General features: G+C 38.6%; 1 pseudogene; it reads left to right on the plus strand.

The window, feature by feature from the left end:
* Positions 1 to 887: 887 nt before the first annotated feature.
* LOC122469108 overlaps positions 888 to 19,382 on the plus strand; it is a 57,107-nt pseudogene continuing 38,612 nt past the window's right edge.

The following is a 19,382-nucleotide window of genomic DNA, read 5'->3' on the forward strand; positions in this document are numbered from 1 at the left end:
CAATTTACCTACTACTAACTGGCTTTAGTTATTACATTTCTGGGAAGGGTGATTTCCAAAAGACCTTGAATTCTGACTTACTTGACACTTATTTGTGTAAATTCAGGGGAAAGGGGAAGGAAGACTGACAATGAGAGATGGCACAATGCATAAATACAGCACATTGAGCAGATTTTGTTTTGGAACCACTGTGTCCATGTATTTATAAATTAAGAGAACCTTGCTGGGACGCCTGGGTGGTTCAGTCAGTTAAGCGTCTGCCTTCAGCTCAGGTCATGATCTTACGGCTTGTAGGTTCGAGCCCCACGTTGGGCTCTGTGCTGACAGCTCAGAGCCGGGAGCCTGCTTCGGATTCTGTGTCTCCCTCTCTCTCTGCCCCTTCCTCACTCATGCTCTCTCTGTCTCTCAAAAATAAATAAACATTAAGAGACAGAGAGAGAGACAGAGAGAGAGACAGAGAGAGAGAGAGAAACTTGCCAAACAGAAGAGAGAAAACACAAATAAAGTGATCTGAACCTCGCTCCTGTTTCATATTCAGACCACAGAAAATACAATGTTCCATCCACATGTACAGAGATCTCTCCTCACCTCTTCTCTGTTGCACTTTTAACATTTCTAGAATATTTTTGCAAATCACTGAAGAAAGAACAATGACCTTTATAACAAGTGCAGCTGGGCCATGGCATGGAGCCAGCTGGAAAACTTCCTCTTCTCAAGAGTTTTGCCAATCATTCCTGGCAGGAGGCATCACCGTCTGCTCAACTCCCCTGGAAAGCCTCAGATGCAGTTTGCAGAGAAGCTATTAGGGCTTTGGGAGTAAAGAAATTGTTCCATCTGTGAAGACTACTTGCAGATCTTGGGGGTTAGGACTGGGAACATCAATAGAAATGGCCCTGAAGTCCAAGAGGTTTGGAGCGTGCCTTGTGAGGACACCGTGGGGTCAGTTAGGGGATGTGCCACTAATAAAGTGTCAGACTAGGAGCTACATCAGAAAAAATGAGGTGAGGAGGGAAAGAAATGAAAAATCTACTTTTGGGTTACTCACACTCTAGCCACCTTTCTAATGTGGCTTTCTTTTAAGAGAAATTTTTAGAATGGAACATTTCAGATGTAATATAGAGAAGACAGTATCCTAAGGTAACTGGCACCAACTTAAACAACAGCCAATTGTGTTTTATTAAACCTGAGCTTCTCAAAATTCAGTGAACATAAAAATTAACCTGAATTAAAGAATGCAACTTTTTGTTGAATATGCTTGGGCCTGACATTGCCCATTTCTAATAAGTTGCTAGATGATGTGGATTTTGCTGGCCAGTGGATCACTCTTGGAGTAGCAGAGTTCTATACCCCCACCTACATTCACTCTTATTTACTTATTATCCAGTTATCTTGTCATTTCATCCATAAATATTTCAGCAAGTATCCCTAAAATATAAGTTTGCTTTAAAACCATAGTCACGGGGCATGTGGGTGGCTCAGTTGGTTGGGCGTACAGCTTCGGTTCAGGTCATGATCTCATGTTCTGTGAGTTCCAGCCACACATCCGGCTCTGTGTTGACAGTTCAGAGCCTGGACCCTGCTTCAGATTCTGTGTCTATCTATGTCCCTCCCCTGTTCACGCTCTGTCTCTTGTCTCTTTCAAAAATAAATAAACGTTTAAACATTAAAAAAAAAAATAGTCACGATGCCATTAGTGTACTTGAAAACATAATTCCTCAATAACATGAAATATTCAGTCACTGTTCAAATTTCTCTGATTGTCTTATAGTCGTTTTATTATTTTTTTTCTCCTTTAGTTTGTTGGAATCAGGATTGAGAGAAGTTCTGCACATGACAGTTGTTTGATTTTTCTTAAGTCTCTTAATCTGTAGATGTTCTTCCTCTCCTTTTCTTTCCTTTTCCCCATCTCCCCTTTATATATCTTTGCAAGCTTTTGTTGAAGAGATTGCAGAATTTGTTCTGTAGAGTTTCCAACAGTCTAAATTTTGCCGATTGCGTGGTTTTCATTAACATTCAGTATTCCCCTCTTATCCACGGTTTTGCGTTCCACAGTTTCACTTACCCCTGGCCAACCACAGGCCAGAAGCAGAAGATCCTCCTTCTGACATAGTTTCAGAAGGTCAGGAGCAGCCTAATACTGCATCATGGTATCTACATCATTCTCTCCACTTCATCTCCTCACAGAGGTATTTTATCATCTCACATCTGCACAGCAAGAAGGGTGAGTGCAGTACGATATTTTGAGAGAGAGATCACATGTAAATTTTATTGCAGTCTGTAGCTATAATTGTTTTATTTTATTATTAGTTGTTAATCTCTTACTGTGTCGAATTTATAAATTAAACTTTATCAGAAGTACGTATGTAAGTATAGGAAAAACATATACATAGGGTTAGGTTTCAGCCATCCACTGGGGGTCTTGGAACATATCCCTGAAGATAAGCAGGGACTACTGGATTCCATTTTACCTCATTTTTCCTGTAAAACGGTAGTCAGCCATAAAGGTTAACCTGAGGGTGAGGGGCTAGGGAGTGATGGAGGAAAGGCTCTTTGACGGATGATATTTTGTAGGTAAGCAAATGTCTGATTCTCCCCCATTTCATCATGTTAGTGGATATTATCGCTCATTGCCATGATTAATTCATTAATTAGGGGTTATAAATGTTGATGGTTTATCATTCTCTTATCCTATTATTATCTGGCATAGATTTATAGAAAAAAAAATCTTTCCCTATCAACTCTGTGTTTACCCTGTATATTTTGCATAAAAAAGACAAGATAAATGCTTTGTCCTTTCTTTTCTTCACCAGCTTTCAAATAAGAAGTTTGATTACCTAACACTCTTTGAAGTGATTCATTAAACTTTTATTTGTGTAGCTGGAGGCTGATACCACTATAAACACATAGATTTAATTATGTTTGGTATATTTCACTCCATTGCAATTATTATTCTTAGTGATGCTCAAATGTTCTCTCCTTGTCCAGAGTAGCCTCCTTGAGTTGACTCTAGTGTTGTGCTGGCAAAGAGGCTCTCAAAAAAAACCCAAAAGAACAAAAAACAAAACAAAAACAAAAACAAAAAAATCTATATAGTATGTAGCACTGTACCAATTTCTTTGGTGTAAATTCTCCCAACATGAGCCGATTACAAGCTACCAATATTTCAACAACAGAGTCAGAAAATTGTGGATATTTCACAATCAGCTCTAATGATCCTACATTTCCTGGCTCCATTCTACCACTGCTCTGGACACCTGTTGGTATAGCCATTAATTAAGCCCTTGTGTGTGTCTTTGCTGCCCTGTATGACAAAATATTCCAAGTTTGTCTTGTACATTTCCTGCCCCAGGCCTGGAGTAGGCCTTTTCACTAAACAGCCCTGTTTCTCTTTAGTGGAATAAGAGAATGTTGGCAATAGGGGCTAAATTCTTGCTTCTAGACCTACAGGATGAATATGGCTACGAAAGTGGCTTCTTTTCAAAAGATAACCTATTTATAGATTTGTACTGGTAATTTTCATTTCAATTCAGGACTACAGTGTTTTTAGTAAACTTTATCTGTTACATACTCCTCTTTTCTGACACACAGAAAATCCCGGTTCCCAATGTACCAACAGAATTGTTCATTGGATTTACCCCACAATTCATGTGCAGTAATCTTAGGATAACAATACCAATACTATCTCCAACAATGTGGCTGCTGAAAATATTTTAAGATTTGTTATTGTTTTTTTCCTGTAATTCTTTTTATCTTATCACGTATCGCGTTAGGAACACATGACCAATTTACTCTGTTGTAAAGTTGATTGAACTAATTCCTTCCATTCAGTTATGCTATCAATTTGATGAATACTTAAGTTTGTTCGATATTGTTTTTGACTTTCAGGCATTGCTTTTCTACAATTTAATTTTGTATTCTAATTATGTAAAAATTCCAAAGTCAAATTTATAAAGCAAAGTATATTCAAAGAAGTCTATATCTATCTTTGTTCCTCCACCCTACTTCCTCTCTCCCACTACAGATGGTATTTTTAATAAAATGGTTTTTGGTTTATCTTTCCATTTAAAAAATATGAATATGCATATACAGTATATTCATATTCATCCCCTTCTTACGTGAACTATACTATGCTCATTTATTTCTCCATATTTTTTTAAACTGTATATATTATGGAGGTCAATCCATTGCAATATATGGGCATACTCTATTGTTTATTCAACCACTGCCTCAATGATGAAGTTTTGGATCATTTTTAGTCTTTTTATTACAGATATGCTAAGCCTGTATTTTGCCAGCATATCTAGGGGATAGATTCTTCGAAGAGGCTTTGTTAGATGAAAGAATACATGTGTACATAATATTGCTAAATATTCTTTTCTCAATTACTGACCACCTTTAAACGCAAAAGGCAGAGAGAAGTAGAAGTCTTGAAGTACAAGTTCACCCATCACTGGTACTGGTTTCTGAGTTTAAAGTCAGGCTCCCTGACTTCAGCAAACTCAGTACTGATCTAAGAAATCTTCGCTTCATTTTTCATGACAGCTTCATTCTCTTGTCTAGAAGCATCAAATGTTTTGAAGGTTTTTTAATACTACCTAATTTATCTAAAGATGATATGTCTAAAATCATAACACAAAAACATAAGCTTTATAGAATTTTAAAGTCGAAATGTGTGTTTTGAAAATATTTTCCTTTATTACAAATGGAGAAATACAGATATTAAATAAAAGAAGAATAAAGAGTATATTACTGGAAGAGGCAAGCTTAGAATCCAGGCCTCACTTCCTGGGTTCAAAACTCTTTCATCTGCATCTGAGATTCTCAGATTATTATGCCAAAAGACACATGATTCCATATGAAAAACATGGTGCATCTTCTTGGAATGTGATTCTAAGAAGTGATTTGATTCCATGGTAAGTAATATAAAATATTTTTGTATCTAAACATATAATTGGAGTAGTAGGAAAAAAATCACATGACATTTTTAATGATAAAACATAGAACACTGTAAACCTCTCTAGCTTGTAGCATCCCATGTAGCATCTTACATCCATGAACTTCCAAAGTACCAGTTCATTCTCCTCTGTCTGAGAGCACTTGATGGGAAAATTTGAGGAGCATTGTCCACCAGTGTGCTACCTTCCCTTTGGAGTTGATAAGGATCATTTTCACTGGTCTAGTAATTAGCATGTGTACATCCTACCTGAATTGGTCTATGTATGTGACCGAGGAGGAGAAAGAAAATGAGGAAGTTACTGGTTTATCCTGTCCCCAGAGATCAGCTGGCTTCACTTTGATTCACACTTAGGTAAAAGATAAAGATAAGGCCTCCTTACCCAAGTCAGGCTGAGAAGTCTTAGAACATTCTCTGCTGCCTACCATGTAAATGCTATCACAAAATGAGGAGGAGTTGGCTGGGTAGGAGTTGCTAAAAAAAAAAAAAAAAAAAAAAAAAAAAAGGAAACCCACAGTTTCCTCACTGTATTCAGAGGAATAAATAGTCCAAATGGCTGTCATATAAATATCTTAAGCTAGAACATCACATTCTAAACAAAGACTAATTATGAAGAAAAGTTGTTTATGGCCTAGCTTATGACCTAGCAATGTGGTTCAGTCTGAATGCTTTTTAATTCCCTTGAGGACCCATTAACTCATTTCTTTGGAGGAATCATGGGAATCAATCTCTAAAATCAATGCAGAAGGTGAAAATAAAGTATGAAAATAATTACCATGGTAAATCCCTTAAAGCAACGTATGGAGTGTACATGCTTCCATACACACAACCTTATACAGTGATTTCTTTGCAAATCCAGAATTTTAACAAAGGCAAAAATAAAAGAAAGAGGTGAGTGCAGATGTCTGGGCTTTCAGTCCATTTCCATTTTTTTGAAGTTAGCTATCAGATCCCTGGGAGTTGATAATAGATGAAAAGAAAATTCTAAAGTTCTCTTGTTTACAGGGTATATACCGTTCTGACTCAGCATTAAGTCAATCTTTAAATATCCAAACCACTATTTAGATGGTACAAAGGGGTAAGGAGAGAGACCAGTTATTCCAAAGTCTGTTTTGATTGGTTGGTGCTTGTGTGTGGTTATTATATTTGTTAAATATATGATTATAGAAATCAGATGAAATGCAGGAGTTGATGCATGCACAGCATATGGGTACTTCATGTTATAGGTCGCAGGAAATGGAGTTTATATTTTATAGTATTACTTTTCCTCTGATAAAGTATCTGCATATCTCAGTCATCTTAAGTTACTCTAATCCAAACTTCATACCAACAAGGCAAAATGTGACTAAATCAAATTAATCGAGCTGGCAATGAAGCCCTGGGAGTTTATTCAGCTAATTAAGATCAAAGGTTCTGAGGATTGTCCATAATGGTTGATTTTAAAGGACAAGCTTCTTTTCTGGCGTGCGACTTCCTGTTAAAGGTCTGGATGTTTGTGCTCCATGGAACAGTGGTAGTTCTGGGTTGGAAAGTTGCTTAAGCCATCACGCAACTAAGAATCAGAGTTAGTGGCTTACAAGCAGTGGAAAAAGAAAGCTGGCTGAGAAATGTTTGGGGATGTTTTTAATGCTTTTGGGTCTTTTGCCACAATGTGCTTTGAGTTATTTGATCACCAAATGTGCACCCTTACAAAATGTGCCTTTTTTTAAAATTTCCACTGAAAGATTTGCATAAAGTATCTGTTTGACTAAGGGCACCCGGGTGGCTCAGTAGGTTAAATGGCCAACTTTGGCTCAGGTCATGATCTCATGGTTTGTGGGTCCGAGCCCCACATTTGACTCTGTGCTGACAGCTCAGAGCCAGGAGCCTGCTTAGGATTCTGGGTCTCCCTCTCTCTTGGCCCCTCCCCTGCTCGCACTCTGTCTCTCTGTGCCAAAAATAAATAAACATTAAAAAATTTTTTTTAATAAAAATTAAAAAAAAACATAAAAACAAAGTATCTGTTTATCTAGACTGACTAGCCAGAGAGTCTGCAGTATAGAAGGACAAATTAGGGAACTGTATGTATCTACACTGAGCAAGGAATTGACAAAGTCATTTGTCACACCCCAAGGTTTAATACCGATTCAAAAGCCTTTAGTGAGACCAGGAATTGAGAGATCCATTGAAGAAACTTATGAAAACTTCAGAATTTAGAACAATAACCTGGTGACGCTGCACTCACGTCAGATCATGTGAGCCAGAGCCACGATGACAAACAAATCTTGTTTGGGCACAGTCACACCGTGCGAGTGACAGAGTGGCTGCTGCCCTGTGAGCCCACGCAGCTCTTAGGGACTGTCACCTCTTATCACCACTCTTCTCCCAAACCACGCAGCCTATCGAAGTGTTTCTCCCAACCAACGCACACAGCACTCATCCTGAGAATTATAGTAATTTCTTTCATTTTCTTATATGTACTATAACGTTTAATACCTCCACTAAATAGGCCCTTGGAAATGGTCCAACCTGCCTCAGCATAGGGTTTGAGGCAGGACCCAGGTGTCAGTCAGAACACAACTTTGAGTCCCAACTCTCTGCCACTTACAAGTTATGTACGATTGGACAATTTACTTAACTTTTACAAGCCTCAGTTTCTTCTTCTGTAAATTGAGGCTAATCATACCTACCTAATAGAATTGTCGTAAGCATTAAATAATGCTTCCTGCAGGGGCGCCTGGGTGGCGCAGTCGGTTAAGCGTCCGACTTCAGCCAGGTCACGATCTCGCGGTCCGGGAGTTCGAGCCCCGCATCGGGCTCTGGGCTGATGGCTCAGAGCCTGGAGCCTGTTTCCGATTCTGTGTCTCCCTCTCTCTCTGCCCCTCCCCCGTTCATGCTCTGTCTCTCTCTGTCCCAAAAATAAATAAACGTTGAAAAAAAAATTAAAAAAAAAAAAAAAAAAATAATGCTTCCTGCACAAGTCCCTTAACACAGTGCTAAATACATAAGAAGCACTCTATAAATGTTAACTAACTATATATATATATTTTTAAATGTTAAGAAGGGGGTGGAGGGGTGCCTAGGTGGCTCAGTGGGTTAAGTGTCCAACTTCAGCTCAGGCCATGATGTCACTGCTCGTGAGTTCAAGCCCCATGTCGGACTCTGTGCTGACAGCTTGCCCTGGAGCCTGCTTCAGATTCTGTGTCTTCCCTTCTCTCTGCCCTACCCCCACTCTCTCTCTCTCTCTCTCTCTCAAAAATAAACAAACATTGAAAAAAAGAAGGGGGTTGAAATGTAAAGATGAAATTCAAAGGGGCCTATTCATCCCATTGAAATTAGCTCAGTATTGGAGTGAGTTAAATGTAATTGTTGGTATCTGACAGGTTTTGACCTATAGAAATGGCAGTTTTATCTGTTTAATGTCATTGTGTTCAAAGAAGCACAGAAAATGAATAAGTTTGATGATTAAGAATTCTGCAGGATGAAGGAGTGCCTGGGGGGCTCAGATGGTTAAGCGTCTGATTCTTGGTTTCGACTCAGGTCACGATCTCACGGCTTCATGGGTCCGGGCCCCCTCATTGGGCTCTGCGCTGACCGCACAGAACCTGCTTGGGATTCTCTCTCTTCTTCTCTCTTCGCCCCTCCCCCACTCATTTGTCTCTGTCTCTCTCAAATAAATAAAATAATTTTAAAACGTAAGAAAAAAAGAATTTTGCAGGATGGCGATTCTGTGCAGAATGTTCACTATGTCCTCCCCCTGTATCTCTCAGTTGCTTCCATACCTGGTTTAAGATGGAGGTGATTACTGAAAAGCTGTCTGCACTAGAATATAAGTTCTTTAAAAGACAGTTCTTGTGCCTTGCTACATTTGCTCCTGGAAATAAAGCCTCCTTAACATAAAAAGGTCAATATCATATAAAGTATAGAAATTCCCTCAGGAGAACTCTTAAGAGACTCTCAAAAAGGACAAAGGGAAAAGAAAGGAAAAATATTGCTCTTTACTTATGTGTTGTTTTGCCTTTATATGTCCCTGTGGTTTTCCTAAGCGGGAATGATCAGGTCACCACCTATGTTGGAAAATAATTTTATTTTCAACATGTTGGTCAAGGCAGCTTATGTCCTAAAACTCTTTCCACTGGGAAGAAAGGAAAAAGAGTGTGCTGCGTCTTCCACACTAGCGTCAGAAGGCAAGAACTTTGGAATACACACCAAGCATCTCATTTAGAGACTTTGGGCAAGAATCACAAAGCACTTGGACTTGTGGCAAAAGCCAAAATGAAAGTCAGTTGTTTCTTCTTCTTTTGCCAATTCCAGTGGCAGGCTCTGGCCTGCAGATCTCGGGATTTTTAAATGTCTTTCCAGCACAGAACTGCTTTCATGTTTGTATTCTTATTGCTAAATCTGGACCTCTTCTCACAGCGTCCTTCTTGCATTGTGTCCAGGAGCCCTTTTTTGTTTGGAAGTGTTCTGAGTTTTCTCTTCATGGAAACCAACGCCCCAGTTTGCACTGATGTAAATGTCCTTCCTGCCTCCTACACTGTGGAGCACGGCTTGCCAAAATGCATTAAAAAGTGAATCCATTTGAGTAAGGGCCATGAAATCAAACTGTTTACAAGCCTTCATGTTCTTGATTGAATACTTCAGAATTCCATTTTTAAATCTTTCAATATGGAAGCCATCAAGAGACTCTCACCCAGCCACAAACAACAACAGAGGGTAACAAAATCCTAGCATTACTGATGTCCTGGAGTAGTTGTGATGCCCTTATCTTCCAGATGTCTTTCTTCTTCATTCACTTGATTGTATCCTAAAATTAGGAAGCCTGTGAAATCTTTTGCAGGCAGAAGATTGTTTTCTGTCTGGAAGTTGGAAGAAGAGCTTGGAGTCCAAGCTTAGTACTGGTGTGCATCTGTTCTCCTTCTTCAACAGACACTGAGGGTACAAAGACAAATGAAAGACTATTCCCATCAGAAGGATCTCTCATTCGGTTAGTGAGGAAATGAGAGAAATGAAGGATCGGGAGGCAGGCACGCAAGAGTTGCCATGGGAAAACCAAGGGAGGTTACCGAAGGGTTGCAGGAGAAGACATTTTACTTACGTCCCACAAGACACCAGGAAAAAAAAAAACCATACAGGTGTAAGATAACACATTTCCAACCTAGGACAAAACAAGTGTGAAAGCATATGTGGTGGTTTAGTTCAGGCTGTTATAACAAAAGCTCATAAATGGGATGGCTTATAAGCAACAGAAGTTTATTCCTCACAGTTCTGGAGGCTGGGAGTCTGAGCTCAAGGTGCCGTGGTGGGCGGGTTCTGGTGAGAACCCCCTTCTGGGCTGCAGGCTGCTGACTTCTCACTGTGACCTAATGTGGTGGGAAGAGAGCTAGAGAGCTCTCTGGGGTCTCTTTTATAGCACACTAATCCCACCCATGAGGGCTCTGCCCTCATGACCTAGTCACCTCCCATAGGCCCCACCTCCTATGGGGGTTAGGATTTAAATACATGAATTTGGGGGAGACAAATACAAGCATTCATTCCATAACAGTGGTAATGGTGCACTGGCTCTCAAACTTGTAACCACAAGACAAATTTTAAAAGATACTCATGCTGGCGTTTCATCCTTAGAAATTCCACTTGAATTGGTACAGGATTCATTCTGGGCATTGGGACTTTTAGAAGCTCCACTGGGTATCAGAATGTGCTGCTCATGTTGAGAACCTCAGTTGTAAATTTTCCTCTATCTGGACTGTAGAGCTTGTGGGGGATGAGTAGAGAAGAGACTGATAAAGTAGGTGGGGTTCACTGCGTGAAGCTCAGACTTAAAGTAAAGGTAATGGGGTAGTCCTCAAGGACGTCATACAGGTAAATAATAAAATCGAATTTGCTGATTAGAGCAAGACCTTAGCTAGGTGGCAGTTGAATGGATTGTGGACATGACATTGTGAGTATATTGTGGGTAGGGTGGGAAAAGGGATAATCCTCGGGGAAAAAAAATAGACTTGTCAGAGGAAGGCTATGGCTGGGACTCGGGAAGGACCTGTTGACAGGTGGCACTAAGGCGGTGCGAGGGCTGCACATTGCAGCCTAATACAGCAGTGACAGATGAGCATAGGAGTCCTTACCTGGGTAATTCCACACATACACCCACATTTTCCAAGGCTTCAGGATAAAGAAGAGGCTTTTTTGTTGTTGTTGGTCTACCTGGATTACTGTCCTTTGTGCTTGTCTCCTTTTTGCTTGTGGAGAATAATCCTCGAGGAACTGCAACTGAGCTCAAAGCTAATCAGAGTGGTAAGCATCTTTTAATAAAGAAAATGAGGTAATTCGACAGGGCTTTCGTTCCTTCCTTCCGTTTTGCAAGCCAAGGCACATTTCTTTGCTTCTTCTCTCCTTGCTCCTCTGAAAACACTGCAGCGATTAAAAAAAAAAAAAAAGGCTCTTCTGTCTGAGTTCTCTGAGATTCTCTTCCTTTATTGATAAAAATGTTACCAACCAATAGGGCAGTTTCACCAGTCCTAAGTACCCCACCAGCTACTTTGGCCTCCAGGCCGTGTCTCCTGTCCTGCAGAAGAACTGATTTCTTCTGGTTCAGTCCTTTAACAGCTGAAGAACTTACAAGTGCCCTATCAGAATAATTATGGCCAGAAGAGATGTAGCAATGGTGTGTGGCTAATTGGCAGGGTGAGCTCTGGCTTATGTAACGGTTACCTCTGGCAATTTGTCCTAACACCCCTTTTGGCAGCAATGCCACGGTATTTTTAATGGTAAGAGCTTGGCTAGCATTCGGCCAATGAGCTTGTTCATTTGGCTGGCTGCAGTTAGAGTTACTGTTTCTTTCACCTTGCTTCCAGCCAGACCTGGTTCTGTAAATATGTCACTGGGGGTTTGGATGGAGCTGTGTTCTGCCTCGGTGCCTTAAATCCATTATTTCAGTTCAAAAGTCGTTTTACCTTTACACAAAGAGGTCCCATGATGGATCTGACCTTAATCCCGGGTGTCAGTTGGACTTGTAGAGAGGGAGTCAGGTGTTCCAGATTTTAATGACACTTTACCATTTGCGAAGAGGATTTGAGGATTGTCAACAGAGAGGAAAGCAGCCTGGCCCTTGGGTGGGGTGGATTCCTTAGGAGTCGCCTTATGTCCCTCCTGCCAGTCATCACCTGGTTGTCGTCAGCTGCTGGAAAAGAGGGGTAATGTTTCCTGACGGAGTGTGGAAAGGGGAGAGGAGATTCCATTTTCCAGGATTCAGTATCTCCTCTTTACCTTTATCACCCCTGCCAGGATTTGTTCTGATGTTGCCAGTATTGACTATGGATAAAGAATAGAGAGTTTCCTTATTCACCCTTAGCAGACCTATGCATTTTCTTGAAAATGGACTTTAAGTCAGAGGGAAAAACCAGATGTACTGTGTAAGATATGCACTTTAAAAGTTACAAATACTGGGGCACGTGGGTGGCTCAGTCGGTTGAGCATCCGATGTCAGCCCAGGTCATGATCTCGTGGTTAGTGGGTTCGAGCCCCGCGTGGGGCTCTGTGCTAACAGCTTGCTCAGAGCCCAGAGACTGCCTCGGATTCTGTGTCTCCCTCTCTTTCTGCCCCACCCCTGCTCACTCTCTGTCTCTCTGTCTCTCAAAAATAAATAAATGTAAAAAAATTTTTTTTAATTTAAAAATTACAAATACTGTTCTTTTCAGAGGGAAAATTAAACCTTCTTTCATCTTAATTTCTCTGAGGAATTGAGACAAAGAAAACGGGGAGAACTGGTTAAAAGTAGCATGAGAAGACACGCCCCCTCTTCCGAGATCCAGACAGGCAAAATAAAATAAAATCACTATTTATATTACTGCAGGTAATTTGGGCCACACAAACATAAGAGTGTCTTGGATAAATTTTGAATGAGTATGTTTAGAAGTATTCCCAATCCCAAATGATAATAAGCGGCATATCTGCCAGTCCCCATAATGCCAATTTTTTAATGTATTCTTACTATTCTGATGATATCATTGCGATTTTTTTTTTCAATTAGGTAGTGATGAACTATGTAAAACCTGCTAACCTCCATTGTAACGGAAGATCCAGATATGCCTCCTATGGCATCAGAGGCAACTCTGGGGACTGGGAAAAGAGAATAATGAAAGAGCCCTGGGACCCAGCAAGAGGCAATCTGTTACCTTAACTCTCCTCTATCTTTAACCTTGCTCAACCAGGTTGATGGACTAGTCAGCACCACCACTCGAATTACTTGGCAAAGTAAATTGATCCAAATCCTGTTGAAGTAGTCAGCATTCTCAAGCGGGAATTAAAAAAGAAATCTAGTTGGCATGAGCCTAAATGGGTGTTTTTTCTGGCACACATGTGCAGGCAAAGTAAGCTGAAATTATAAAAGTAAATAATTCATGAGCATGCTTAATGCTTTCTCTGGAAGCAATGATTATTTTATTATCCAAAATTTAACCCTTTAACATGCATCTCCAGAGGTAGATTGGCTAGGAAAATCTCAAAGGAAAATTGAATGCAATATGCCTTTTTTCATATGCTGATTTTTTTTTTTCAACACTGAGTTTTCTCTGGCCAGTGGAAAAAATTTAATCAGCAACTCTGTACAAAGTTTACTGCTTGGTGAACTACCACAAAATGAAGGTACATGTGCATGTCCCCCAGATAAAGAAATAGAACATTTCCAGAACCTCAGAATTTGGAGCTAGAGGTCCCAACTTTGCAATAAAGGAAGAAAAATAAAAGGTAAACAGTTTTGGAAATAAGGAAGGAAAATCATCATTTTTCATACTACTTGTATATGTAGAAAATCCAAAATTATCTACAAATAAAGTATTGTAATTATTAAACAAACTTATCAAGGTCACAGAATAGAAAGTCAATATGCATAAATGAACTACATTTCCATATCCACATAGAAAATAATTAGAAAGTGAAATTTTAGAAAATAATACTATTTATAGTAGCATAAAAACCCATATCTAAAGTAGTAGTTTTCAAGGTGTGGTCCAAGGAGCCCTGGGAATTCCTAAATTCTATTCAGATGACTATTTTTTACTCTCCTTTCATGAGTGGACAGTGCAGTTTTCCAGAGGTACTTGATGTGTGATAATACATCAAATTGAGTGCAGAAGTAGATTTAAGAAGCTAGCTGTTTTTTGTTACATAGAGCTTTCAAAGGATTTTCAAAAATGTAAAACAATGCCAATATTTTCTGTTTGATTATACTATCATTTAATAGAAGATGTGTGTTAAAAATTTCTATAGAGTTGTAAATTTGTGTATTTTTCCTTTTAGTTTTGCTAAGATTTCTCCTTTTACTTTCAGACTTACTTTATAGATCTTATTTTATAATGTTTTATCTTCCTAGTAAAATTATTATGAAATATTCCTCTTTACCTTTATTACAGATTTTTGCCTTTAAGGGTACTTCATCTGGCATTATTTATCTGCTTACTTTTTGTTAGTGTTTTCATGATATCTTTTTTTAAATCCTCTTTTATTATTTCTGTGTCCTAATATAGAAGTGTTTCTTTTATAAGCAATGTATATTTTGTTTTTTCTTTTTTATATTTATTTATATTTATTTTTATGAATATAATTTGTCAAATTGGCTTACATATACCCAGTGCTCATCCCAACAAGTGCCCTCCTCAATGCCCATCACCCATTTTTCCCTCTCCCCAACCCCCCACCCATCCTTAGTTTGTTCTCTGTATTTAGTAGTCCTTTGTGGTTTACCTCCCTTCCGTCTCTGTTTATATATTTTTTCCCTCTTCCCTTCTCCCATGGTCTTCTGTTCAATTTCTCAAGATCTACATATGAATGAAAACATATGTTATCTGTCCTTCTCTGACTAACTTATTTCATTCAGCATACCTTCCAGTTCCATCCACATTGCTGCAAATGGCATGATTTCATTCTTTCTCATTGTCAAGTAGTATTAGATTTAATATATAAACCACATCTTCTTTATCCATTCATCAGCTGATGGACATTTAGCCTCTTACCATAATTTGGCTATTGCTGAAAGCGCTGCTATAAACATTGGGGTACATGTGCCCCTATGTATCAGCACTCCTGTATCCCTTGGGTAAATTCCTAGTATTGCTATTGCTGGGTCATAGAGTAGCTTTATTTTTAATTTTTTGAGGAATCTCCACACTGTTTTCCAGAGCGGCTGCACTAGTTTGCATTCCCACCAACAGTGCAAGGTTTCCATTTCTCCACATCCTCTCCAACATCTGTAGTTTCCTGATTTGTTCATTTTAACCACTCTGACCAGTGTGAGGTGGTATCTCAGTGTGGCTTTGATTTGTATTTCCTTGATGAGGAGTGACATTGAGCATCTTTTCATGTGTCTGTTGGCCATCTGGATGTTTTCTTTGAAAAAGTGTCTATTCATGTCTTCTGCCCATTTCTTCACTGGATTATTTGTTTTTCGGGTGTTGAGTTTGGTAAGTTCTTTATAGGTTTTGGATACTAGCCTTTTTATCCAATATGTCATTTTCAAATATCTTCTCCCATTCTGTCAGTTGCCTTTCAGTTCTGTTGATTATTTCCTTTGCAGTGCAGAAGCTTTTTATCTTGATGAGATCCCTATAGTTCATTTTTGCTTTTAATTCCCTTGCCTTTGGAGATGTGTTGAGTAAGCAATTGCTGTGGCTGAGGTCAAAGAGGTTGTTGCCAGCTTTCTCCTCTAGGGTTTTGATGGTTTCCTGTCTCACATTTAGCTCTTTCATCCATTTTGAGTTTATATTTGTGTATGGTGTAAGAAGGTGGTCTAGTTTCATTCTGCATGTTGCTGTCCAGGTCTCCCAGTACCATTTGCCAAAGAGACTGTCTTTTTTCCATTGGATGCTCTTTCCTCACTTTGTCAAAGATCAGTTGGCCATACACTTGTGGGTCCAATTCTGAGTTCTCTATTCCATTCCATTGGTCTATGTGTCTGTTTTTGTGCCAATACCATACTGTCTTAATGATTACATCTTTGTAATAGAGGTTAGGGTCTGGGATTGTGATGCCTCTCATTTTGGTTTTCTTCTTCAACATTTACTTTGGCTATTTGGGAAGCAGTGTATATTGTGATTTTATGTTTGCAATCTGTCTGAAACTTTGACTTCTAATTTGAATGTTTAGTCCATTTACATTTAATGTAATTACTGTTATAGTTGCATTTATAGCCATAATGTTGCTATTTTTTCAACTTTCTCTGTATTTTTTCTCTCATTTTTTTAATCTCTTTTGATTAATTGATTTATTATTATTTCATTTTCCCTTCTATGCATTACTTCTTTGCTACCCCAAATAGTACAACATTACTCTTTGACTTATCAGAATCTAATTCCAATTAATTCTATCCTTTCTCTTACAATGTGAGAATCTTACTTTCTGTGATATTTTTATTACATATTTAAATTTTACATGTGTTTAAACTCAACAAACATTACTATTGTATTAATAATAAGTGCTTATTTATACTTAGTCACATCTTTACTTTCTTTGTTACCTTATAATCCCCGTTGCATCTCCACTTCCTTCTGGGATTGCTTTCCTTATGTCTAAGTAACTCTGCATGTATTTCTTTTAGTGTGTCTGCCAATAATGACCTCTCAGTTTTAGTTGGCTTAGCATGACTTTATTCTGACTTTATTCTTGAAGAATATTATTCCTAGGTATAGAATTCTAGGTTGCCGGTTATTTTCTTTCAGCATTATCAAGATACCATTCTGTTGTCATCTGACCTCTATAGTTTCTGCGGAGAAGTCAGCTCTCAGTCTTCCTGCTGTTCCTATGAACGTGACAGGTCTTTTATCAATTTTCAAGCTTATGTTTGACAAAACAAATATCTTTATCATCTATGGATCTGTTTTAGTTATCTGTTTCCCTTTTGTGTTTTGATCAATTGATCCTGTGTTCTGGTAGGCATGGTAATATTTTATGGACTGCTAGATATCATACATAAGTAATTGGAGAGATTCTGAATGGTGTTTTTCCTTCAGATAGTATAATTTTGTTTTTGAGAGGTAATTTGATAAGGGGTCGACTATATAATAGTCTGGGATTAAGCTGACCAAATACGAATTTCATTCTGTGAAATTTGATCTATTTCCAGTTTACCTTTGCTTATATTGAATAGTTTTATAGGAGTCCTAATAGAAAGTTTATGATGCTTACTAGTTCTGCTTCATTTCAGTGGGTGTTGAATTCTGTGTCTCTGTTGTATTTATGAAAATATCAGTCACCAGTTTAGCTTCACTATCTCTTTCTGTTTGGTTTCTGAGATTCTTGGTTCCAGCCTAATTTTTTTTCTTTTTAATATAATTTATTGTCAAACTAGCTAACATACAGTGTATACAGTGTGCTTTTGGTTTGGGGAGTAGAGTCCTGTGATTCATTGCTTATATACAACACCCAGTGCTCATACCAACAAGTGCTCTCCTCAATGCCCATTACCCAATTTCCCCTCTCCCCTACACTCCCCACACCCCTCAGTTTGTTCTCTGTATTTAAGAGTCTCTTATGGTTTGCTTCCCTCTCTGTTTGAAGCTATTTCTCCCCTTCTTTTCCCCCATGGTCTTCTGTTAAGTTTTCAACTTCCACTTGTGAGTGAAAACACATGATATCTGTCTTTCTCTGACTGATTGATGGAACTGGAGGGCATTATGCTAAGATTCCAGTCTACTTTTGAATGGCAAATGCATCTAGGGGCAGAGTAATTAGAACAGTTGACTCACCTTAATGCATTTCCTTTTTCCTGGGGCCTTGAACACCTCAAGTCCTGGTTACTGGGTAGTTCTCTTGTATCTTCAGTTAAAGTGCTTCTTTTTTGTTTATCCAGATTTTCTTCTGATTTTTGGTGTGAATTTGGTTTGATATTGGCTAATCTGGAAGTAAGGTCCCCAGAAAGCATCATTTTCTCTTCCATTCCTTCGATCTATTCTGTTACCAAAGTCTGGAACTCTCCATGTAATCTCTGAAATCTGACCCTTCCCCTTCATTCTGAGTGCCACACACTTGAGTTCAGGACATAATCTTCTACTACCTGAATTATTAACAACGGCCAGCTAACAAATATGTCTGCCTCAATCATTTTGCATTCATCTTAAATATCACTTCTGGGATGAGCCATAAATATCCTAATTAAACCTATTTTAGAATTTATATAACCTATAAAATAAAAAGGCAAGTTGTATAGGAAGTGCATGGGCATTACTCTGGATAGATGCTGGTACACAATTAAAAGTTACAAAATTTTGGGATGGTCAAAGAATAACTAAGACAAATGCACAAAGCAGAAGATAGCTAGTGTGCTGCTCCCAGAAGTTGGTTCAGGCTTTTTACGTCTACCAAAGTGCCCTTTGGAAATGTAGAGTTGAGGCTGATTCTGTTGATAAGTGAAGATGCAGGCTGGGGTGAAAATTTTTCCTTAGTCTTTTAAAATTTTGTTTTAATTATTATGTGTAGACCTACTCTCAACCTCTGACTCATGGGTATGCTGGCTCCAGCCCTGCCTCTTCATCAGCTGCAAATAACAGATACAAAACATAATGTCAGTCAATTCTCAGTGTTTACTCTGCGACTATGTGAGTCAAATGACAATTTTCCAAGGATAGCATCTCTTCTCAGGTCCAGATTTCAAAACTGCATCTTCACACCTTAATGCTCCCCTACACTCTGCATTCTGTTTCACCAAAATACTTGCCTTTCTTCTCATTTTCATACATTCACATAGACTGTGGATTCACACACACTGTTTCTGGAATGCCCTTTTCCACTTTGTGCTCTACAAAATCCCTAATTGCCATTCACGAACCAGCTCCAGTGCTGCCCTTTCTAGGAAGATTGCTTGAACCATCTGTGCCTTACATTAAGATTAGATGCTTCCCCTTCTCTGTTTTCATATTTTGCATAGTACCTCTATGGGGCATTTATCTCTTTGTGATTATTTGCTTATTACGGCTTTCCTGGCAAGAATGTGAGCTGTTCAAGGCTATGTTTTCAAATCATTTCTTTGCAAACCCATGACCAACATAGTATTTAGAACATAGGAGAAACTCTATAAATATTAGCTAGATGAATAAGGTTTTCAACATTATCAAACCAGACGGTTCAGCAATGAGTTAATTCCTTCATCTGGATGAGATATTTGGCAAAGAAGAGGTATTCAGTTAATATTTGTTCAATTGATGAATCATATTGGGCAACAGTGGTATACTTGATTCTGAAGATGTAGTTTTTTTTTTTAATAAATAGAATTTTGAAAGAGTAAACTTAAGTTTGGATGAGGGTTTAGAAGCTTATAGTTGGAGAAGATACTTTTGGATCATTTCTCTGGAAATTAAACCTAAATTCTTCACCACAAAACCAAAATTAATTAAGGATAAAATCACTGGGGCATAGATAATTTGAGAAAAATCAGTTAGCTACAAGCCTTAAAAAAATATGTCAG

This window comes from Prionailurus bengalensis, chromosome B1 (assembly GCF_016509475.1).
Source record: "Prionailurus bengalensis isolate Pbe53 chromosome B1, Fcat_Pben_1.1_paternal_pri, whole genome shotgun sequence".
Classification (NCBI taxonomy): domain Eukaryota; kingdom Metazoa; phylum Chordata; class Mammalia; order Carnivora; family Felidae; genus Prionailurus; species Prionailurus bengalensis.